At 46.6% G+C, this 8,723-nt stretch overlaps 1 non-coding gene across 1 annotated transcript; it reads right to left on the bottom strand.

The window, feature by feature from the left end:
• Positions 1-2,894: 2,894 nt before the first annotated feature.
• Positions 2,895-3,010, bottom strand: LOC121875866. Its single transcript, XR_006090687.1, has one exon. It is a non-coding gene; the product is annotated as a U5 spliceosomal RNA (small nuclear RNA).
• Positions 3,011-8,723: the final 5,713 nt, after the last annotated feature.

Raw genomic sequence — 8,723 nt, forward strand, 5'->3', positions numbered from 1 at the left:
TGGTACAAGGTAAGTTTTCCCGGGGCAAGTGCCAGGACGCTGTGGGCAATTGGCATTCCAGGCGTGGTGACTGCCATGGCAATTGACGCACCGTGGAATAACTGGGATTTTGTTCTGAATTTTCGATTTGCATTCCACTGTGTCGTGAGGACCTGCACAGAAACCGCAGGCGACCATCCTCGTGCACTCCCAGGGGGGAGGGGGCCCACCCACCAGCCGATGAGTTCGTTGGATGGACGTTTGGAGACCGGGTTGATGCGGCGTTCCATGTCCAGTAGTTGTGGGAGAAGAGGGCGAAGATCGTCAGGGATCTCCCAGGGTACGTGGCGAACCATTACCTTGGTACGACGAGTTTCTGGGGTGATGATGGTGAACTTCAGCATCACCTCCCCCTGGGGAGCAGGAAAGCCCACCTGAGTGAGCAGGCGTACCGTCTCGTCCATTTGTGTGGTGACTATCACGGCTGTGGGACCTCGGCGGAGGCGAAGTGTTGAGTCCTGAAGTGGAGAGCAGTGACGGAAGAACCAGGTCGTCCGTGTGCTCAGAGGCAAGTCCCGAGGGAAGGCGAGACGACGAAGGCGCGACGGGGCAGGGAGACAAAGGGAATCCCCTATGTCCATCGTCGGCGGAGGGTCGGTCATTGAGCCCCATGTAGGCTCACTTGGGGACCCTGATGACAGGAGTCCACCCTCTACAGCCCCAGAAGGGGTGCAAGGGGGAGCCGTGGCCCCTGCTGGAGACCCTGACTTCTGAGGTTTCTGCTTCTTCTTTGACGTGTCTTCAAGAAGAAAGTCGTCAGCATCACTGTCACCTACTGCCGCCGTTTCCAACGAACGGGAGCGTTTAACGGCGGGCATAGGGCACGTTGGCAACACTGCAGTCAGGTGGAGTGGTAATGACGTCACACTATCACACTGCGCATGCGCAAACTTGAAAAACTTTGCTCAGAGGGATCGGGTGGTAGGACCAGATGTTTTATCCCCAAAAAATGATAAGTCCAAAAGTAACAAAAAAATATATGCCACTGTGCTGATATCTGGGTCTTACTATAGTTGTCTGCACAGGCTGGGATTGGTAGACGCTCTGAATTCGTCAGAAATACGAATTTTAAGGAGCAGTCTCTTACAGCCTTTGTTGACACTACGCACGCATGCACGTTTTTCCCGGAATAAAGATATATATTTTTTTGTTGATAGTAGGGCAGCTTTAGATTCTCTGAGCAGCGGGAGTTCAGTCTTTGAACACATTATTGGTTTATGTAGAAAAATTGTAAATACAATAGGGAAAAAAGGCCATAGTTTTCGATTTGTATGGGCCCCTTCACATGTGGGGATTGGTCTTAATGAAGCAGTAGATATAATAGCAAAAAGAGTCACGGAAAAGGCCGAGATTGACATAATATGTATTAAAACTTTGAAAAAATTATGAGCAAATTGCGGAAAATACAATCAATAGAAGATAATTTAAAAAGGAATGAAATATATGAGAAAAGTGAAACAATGAAACATTACTATCATGTTCTCATGAACACAAATTTTACAAATAGGAAAGATAGGAGCAGGTGGAAAGATTCGGTGTGTATGAGGTTAAGATTAGGGTATAAATATTACTAGGAACTTGGAGCCGAGAGAAGTGAACGGGATATGGAATGTAGAGTTTGTAGAACATCCAGGTCCCATACCCTGCCACATGGGATGCCCATTTCTTAATGTATATAGAAATGCCCAGATAAATAATGTCTCCAAGCAAATAGAATGGATGCTTAAAAATAGGAAAGTAGATGAAATATTCAAGAAATATAGAAATTTTGCATCTGGAATATAACTATGTACTATACAAGATATATCTGTATTAGGGATTTATGTGAGTCCTGAGAGGGACATTCCTGGACTGGGGTGGCGGATGACTTAAGTCACTTCATCCCTTTGAGATGTATTTTTTTTATCTCAATAAACGTATCAATCAACTACGTGAAAATGAGACTACGAACTCATTTTACTTTCCTAAGATCCTTTTTTCAAACTTCGCTGTGACTGAGCTATCGAAGACCAGAATTAAATTGATTTCAAGGTTCAAGATGGCAGTCCCTGGTGAACGTTCCGGAGCGTTAGACAAGTAGTATTAGGTTACACCCGTTAGATTTTCAGAGATACGTGGCGTGAGAGTCCCCTTCAGGATAATTAATTAATTTCCTAATTAACACCCTTACAACAATTTCACCATGAACATCAGATTCTGTGATGTTCATATATGAAAAGGGGGTGACTTCAGCCACAGTTAACAATTACTGGCATCTCTAGGGATGACGTCAATGATACCTCATTCTTAAAGTAGATTCTACCCTGACTTATATTGACAATTTCACTAACAGTAAATACAATAGAAGCTTTCAACATCAGTCACAAAGGATCTTGAACGCTTCATCTGTAATCAGACATCTCTAAGTTGACGCAAAGTAAGGGTGTTCTCTCACCAATTCAAATTTCATGAACACCCTGTGCGGTATTTTGGAATACCTGAGTCTCTCCGGAGGACTCCGTTCTCCCGAAGTGGTTAGAGAAAAAATATTTCAAGTAGGGAACTCAAAAGGTTTACAGATTTCAATTCAATTTCAATATTTTTTATTTCTTGATAGAGGAAGCGGGATCCTAGTGCTGTCCCTAGGTACCCTTGGTTTGTTTGAAGTCTAGAGCAATTTTTAATAAGTGCATGAAATTAATTATATGACAGATCTGTTTTCTCCCAACCTGATTTAGATCTGTAATAGTCGGGATAATTGTTCCATCCAGGACGTTGTATATGTGAATAGATTTTTTTTTTTTACTACATTAGATCACATACACTTGATTACGACATTGTATGATTCTTTTCAGCTAATTTGAATTAGTTTTGTGAGCCCATGTGAATGGGATAAGAAAAAATTAATTAAGACTCATTGAGTTGTTCCCCCCCACGGAAATCTTTAGTAAAAGGCGAAAGATTTATGCGTTTTGAAGGGAAACCAGAGCTATGGTCGCAAAGTTGTTCAAGACCCCAACAAACATTAACTTAGAACATAATTGGAGTTGTAGTTCCAGTCAAGAAAGACATTAAAGGTTTTATTGTCCAGTGTCTAGAAGAGTTTTAAAATAAGATTTACAAGTCCTTCGTAACATTTAAGACTACCGTGATTGGCAGTCAAAAGTGGTATTACTTAATGTGGATTTTCTTTAAGAGGATTTAATTTACATAATTCCTTTAAATCTGAACAAATATAGCAAATCAACGAGAATGTTATTGTTACAATGTTATGACTGCGCTTCAACTAAGGTCTTTAAGGGCATAACTTAGTTCATAAATGTTCTGTTTTATATTATGGCCCTCATTGTGCAACCGTTTAGTCATAATTAATAGTAATCTAATATAATGAAAATAAACCTGGATCTTGATTATAGAAATGCTTTTATTCTTATGTAATATAAGTTATTTCAATGGTGATAACCACCGGTCTCTCATGTCTACCTACCACTATTACGCCTGTATGAAACTGGTAACTTCAGGTCCGCAGGAGTAGCAGTCCAATAAATCTTAAAAAAAAAAGAAAAAAAAAAACATTAAATAATTATTATAGCGCTTGAAATACTATCTACTGTTATATCAAAACATGAACGAGAAGAAAAGTCAAAAGCTAGCGAGCTACAACTTAAATTATTAGTATAAAAGATCAATAAAGAATTTTAAAATACAGCATGTCTAGTTGAGCCCGGATACTTTTACTCTCCTAATTTCCTTCAAACTTTCCCCTCATTTACGTCCACCTAACCCCCCCCCCCGCCCCAATACTTCCAAAGTACTTCCAACAAAAACCCAGCAACAAATATTAGCCCTTCATCCTTATCTACAGGCTTCAAGTCAAGTTTGATAACGTAAAAAAAAACAAAAAAACATAGGAAAAAAATGCTTCTGTAACAGTGCCATGTAAATTGTCATGTTTTAGAGAAAATCTATGAGAATCTAGTTTAGACAATATCCCTGCCAAAAAGCCATTATAGAGGCATATTACACCAAAAAGAGCCTGCCTATGTGCCTACATCTTAGCCAATCACCGTGACCTCTAAGTGTGACGCGAAAGGCGCAGCTGAGCTGTTTTTTTTTTGTTTTTTTTATTGGACACCCCCTTACATCCTTGTTTAAGGTGAAGCGCAAAAGCGTTTACAGCGCCCAGCAGGGAAGCATGCTAAGTTCATGGTTGATGATGATGATGGGATGGAGAGAAGAGAGCCATTGGCTCAAGAAGGTGGAAGACGGTGTAGGAGGAATATGTCTCATGAGTTAAGGGCGTAGAAGCCTGAAGAGTCAAGGGCGTAGAAGCCTGAGGAGTCAGTGGTTTATGTCAAAGCAAGTTATTGGAAGCTCAAACAACTTTCCCTGAATACGAATTCGCAACTTTCGATTCATAGCAGGTACCTACTTTGCTGCCAGGTGAACAAGGACCAAGGGAAGCTGGCAAGTGTGTCTGAACAAATTTCCACCGACCCGGGAATCGAACCCGTGACAACTGGCTTGCGAGGCAAGAGCGGTACAGCTCTACCCACAGGCGCCCCAGCTGAGCTGATTTGCTGAAAATTAGCGTCTCCTACCCAACTACAATTGGGTTGTACAGTAATAAGGTTGAACAAGAGGACAGAACATGATTATGTCTCGTTGGCAATTATGTTTATTGCAATGGTAATTACTTATCTGTTTTCATGATAATTTCCGATAAAACGGTTTTGATGGTACAATAAAAGCAGGTACTGTAAATATAGTAGGTGTTACAAGAAATATTAATACTTAGACAATAGATTTTTTTAAGAGATGATTTAAAGGAAGGGAGCGTAGGCTTTGCTCGGATGTGTGGGGGTAAGTTGTTCCACACCTTCACACCGTGATATTTTATGGAGAGTAGCTCTGGGTGCCTTAAGTTGTATCTCTGATTATACCCGGAACTGGAAATAATTATTGTCAAGCAAGTGATTGATAGATTCAGATTGAGAACGCGCTCGTGCGTAGTGTCAACAAAGGCTGTAAGAGACTGCTCCTTAAAATTCGTATTTCTGACGAATTCAGAGCGTCTACCAATCCCAGCCTGTGCAGACAACTATAGTAAGACCCAGTTATCAGCACAGTGGCATATATTTTTTTGTTACTTTTGGACTTTGTCATTTTTTGGGGATAAAACATCTGGTCCTACCACCCGATCCCTCTGAGCAAAGTTTTCAAGTTTGCGCATGCGCAGTGTGATAGTGTGACGTCATTACCACTCCACCTGACTGCAGTGTTGCCAACGTGTCCTATGCCCGCCGTTAAACGCTCCCGTTCGTTGGAAACGGCGGCAGTAGGTGACAGTGATGCTGACGACTTTCTTCTTGAAGACACGTCAAAGAAGAAGCAGAAACCTCAGAAGTCAGGGTCTCCAGCAGGGGCCACGGCTCCCCCTTGCACCCCTTCTGGGGCTGTAGAGGGTGGACTCCTGTCATCGGGGTCCCCAAGTGAGCCTACATGTGGCTCAATGACCGACCCTCCGCCGACGATGGACATAGGGGATTCCCTTTGTCTCCCTGCCCCGTCGCGCCTTCGTCGTCTCGCCTTCCCTCGGGACTTGCCTCTGAGCACACGGACGACCTGGTTCTTCCGTCACTGCTCTCCACTTCAGGACTCAACACTTCGCCTCCGCCGAGGTCCCACAGCCGTGATAGTCACCACACAAATGGACGAGACGGTACGCCTGCTCACTCAGGTGGGCTTTCCTGCTCCCCAGGGGGAGGTGATGCTGAAGTTCACCATCATCACCCCAGAAACTCGTCGTACCAAGGTAATGGTTCGCCACGTACCCTGGGAGATCCCTATCGACGATCTTCGCCCTCTTCTCCCACAACTACTGGACATGGAACGCCGCATCAACCCGGTCTCCAAACGTCCATCCAACGAACTCATCGGCTGGTGGGTGGGCCCCTCCCCCCGAAGGTGAATGTAGGACCAATTCACAACTGTCCTCTCGACCGATTTATCGGAACCCCGAAAATCTGTGGTCGTTGCCAATCGTGGAAACACCGCACCTGGGAGTGCACGAGGATGGTCGCCTGCGGTTTCTGTGCAGGTCCTCACGACACAGTGGAATGCAAATCGAAAATTCAGAACAAAATCCCAGTTATTCCACGGTGCGTCAATTGCCATGGCAGTCACCACGCCTGGAATGCCAATTGCCCACAGCGTCCTGGCACTCGCCCGGGGAAAACTTACCTTGTACCACCGCCCTCGTCTCTGACGAAGCCCCTGTCAACCAAACCTCAATCCTATCCACCACCGCCTCTTCCATCCACCAAGGATTTCCCATTGATCTCCTCTCCTCTACCACCCCCTCCATCACCCCTACCACCCATCCCTTCTCCCCTCCCTCCCTCTCCCTACCGTTCTTGGAACAAGGTCGTTGCCGGCCCTGCCACACAGTCACCACCATCTCCTGCCCACCCGGACCCCCGCTGTCTCTCACCAGCACCACCACCTCTTACTCAACTGAACCCTCACCGCCCCTCTCCGTCGCTACCACCACCACATGCCCAGTCGGGCCCTCGGCAATCCTCGCCGCCACCTCCAGCTCATGCACAGGTACACCAAGTTGGTTCTATGGAAACAATCACTCTCCGTCTGGATCGCCACTCCAAGCAAATCAACCTTCTCTCAACCCAACTCGACTTGTTTGTGAAAACAATTGCGACATTGCAGAAGCAACAACAACTCATTCTGGACACCCTGACCCAACAGGGGCGCGCTTTGCAAGCCCTGATGACCCGCCTCCTTCCATCTCCCGAGATGGAGGATCCATCCCTCGCTCTCCCACTCCTCCCTCTCCATTTCTCTCAACAGAATTTGGTACCTCCTCTGGAGCCCTGTCTAGCCCCTCCGACTCATCTCACACCGGAGGCCGTTCCCTCCTCTTCTTACAATGGAACATCCAGGGACTTAGACCTCGCCGGACAGACCTCGCCCAGTTTGTGCTCTCCCATCAAGTAGATGTTGCTCTACTTCAGGAAACCATCACAGACGATGTTACTCCACTCCGCCTCTCTGGCTATTCTGTTTACACCCTGCCTCGGTACCGTGGGCAGGCTCGTGGCCTCCTCACCCTTGTGCGTAACACCATTCCATCTGTTCGTCTCCCTTCACCTGACTCACATGGACCCCCGTCTGAATTACTTTCTGTCTCCCTTACTCTTGGTGACCGGACCCTTCGTGTAGTCAATGTTCATTTCAAGAGTAATTCTCTGGACCCCCAGGTTCTTCACGACCTCCATGATGGGGTTCCCACTATTGTTCTTGGCGACTTTAATGCCCGCCATCCCACTCTTACTCCGGATCATCCCACTCCATGTACCCTTAATGGATCACATCTCTCACAGTTTCTTAATGGGGATGATGATGTTCGCTTTCTTTGTCCTGACGATCCTACTCGCCTCCCCCATAGTTTCCTTGATGTTGGCTTACTATTGAACGGTCATACTTCCTTTCATCCTACCGTCTGCACCGAGCCTGCTCTGTATAGTGACCATCTTGCCGTTACTACCCATCTCAGGCTCTCCTTCTCTGCCCCGACATCAACTCCTTATCGATCCCCTCGCCTTCGTCTCACACAAGATGCTGTTCCTTCCTTTACCCAATACCTTTCTACCTGGGCGGATTCCTATGTTGTCCCCCAGTCCCTTGACTCTTACAGCGCTGATTTTGTTGATGCCGTGTATGACTCTGTCAATCGCGCTACCCCTCCACGCCCTCCCCGTCACCCCAGAAGTGCCACCAACTACTGGTATCGTATCCCTGCCATGAGACATCTCCGGCAGGTAACCCGTGATCTCCACTCTGCCATACGGAGGTCTCGGTCTCCAGAGGACTGGGAAGACTTCAAAAATTGGTGCTCCTTTGCAACTCAGGAGCGCCGTCGGATACGTGAGGCGGACTGGCTATCCTTCACGGGGTCTCTATCGTTCCAGTCGTCACCCTCTTATGTATGGAATCGGATTAATGCTATACGGGGTACTCGACGGAGGCCTCCTCCCCACCCTGATCCCGCCTCCCTTGCCTGCTCTTTAATGGAGGACTGGGCACGAGCTTCCTCCCCAGAGGCACTTCCAGATCCAATGCAGGAGGCAGTGCAGGCCCGCATCGATGCGTCTGAGCCTGTTGTTCGTGCTGCTCTTACCTCCCCTGCCCCCACTGATCATCCCATCACACAGTTCGAGCTTGACAGTGCTCGTCGCTCTAGAAAAGACACCTCTCCTGGGGATGATCAGATAACCTACTCCGTCCTCAACGCCTGTACTAATATTCCTAACGGCCCTTGCTTGCTCTCTACAATATGTCTTATGAACATGGGGTTCTCCCGTCCAACTGGAAAAATGCCACTATTATCCCCATCCCTAAGCCGGGAGATCCTGGGAAATATCGACCCATTAGTCTTACCTCCTGTGTTTGCAAGATGATGGAGAGGATACTCCATCGTCGCCTTCTTCACACCATAGGCGGCTTCCACAACTCCTCAATGGTTTCATTCAACATCGCAGCACAGCACACTCCATTGCTTCCTTTTATTGCAATCAGACTGCCCGCGTCTCCGTCTTCCTTGATATCAAGGGAGCCTTTGATACGGCTCAGCCTGCCCTCATTTTAGCTGAACTTGCACGGTTAGGGGTTAAAGGGAGACTTCTACA

This window comes from Homarus americanus, unplaced genomic scaffold, assembly GCF_018991925.1.
Source record: "Homarus americanus isolate GMGI-L3 unplaced genomic scaffold, GMGI_Hamer_2.0 scaffold35931, whole genome shotgun sequence".
Taxonomy (NCBI): domain Eukaryota; kingdom Metazoa; phylum Arthropoda; class Malacostraca; order Decapoda; family Nephropidae; genus Homarus; species Homarus americanus.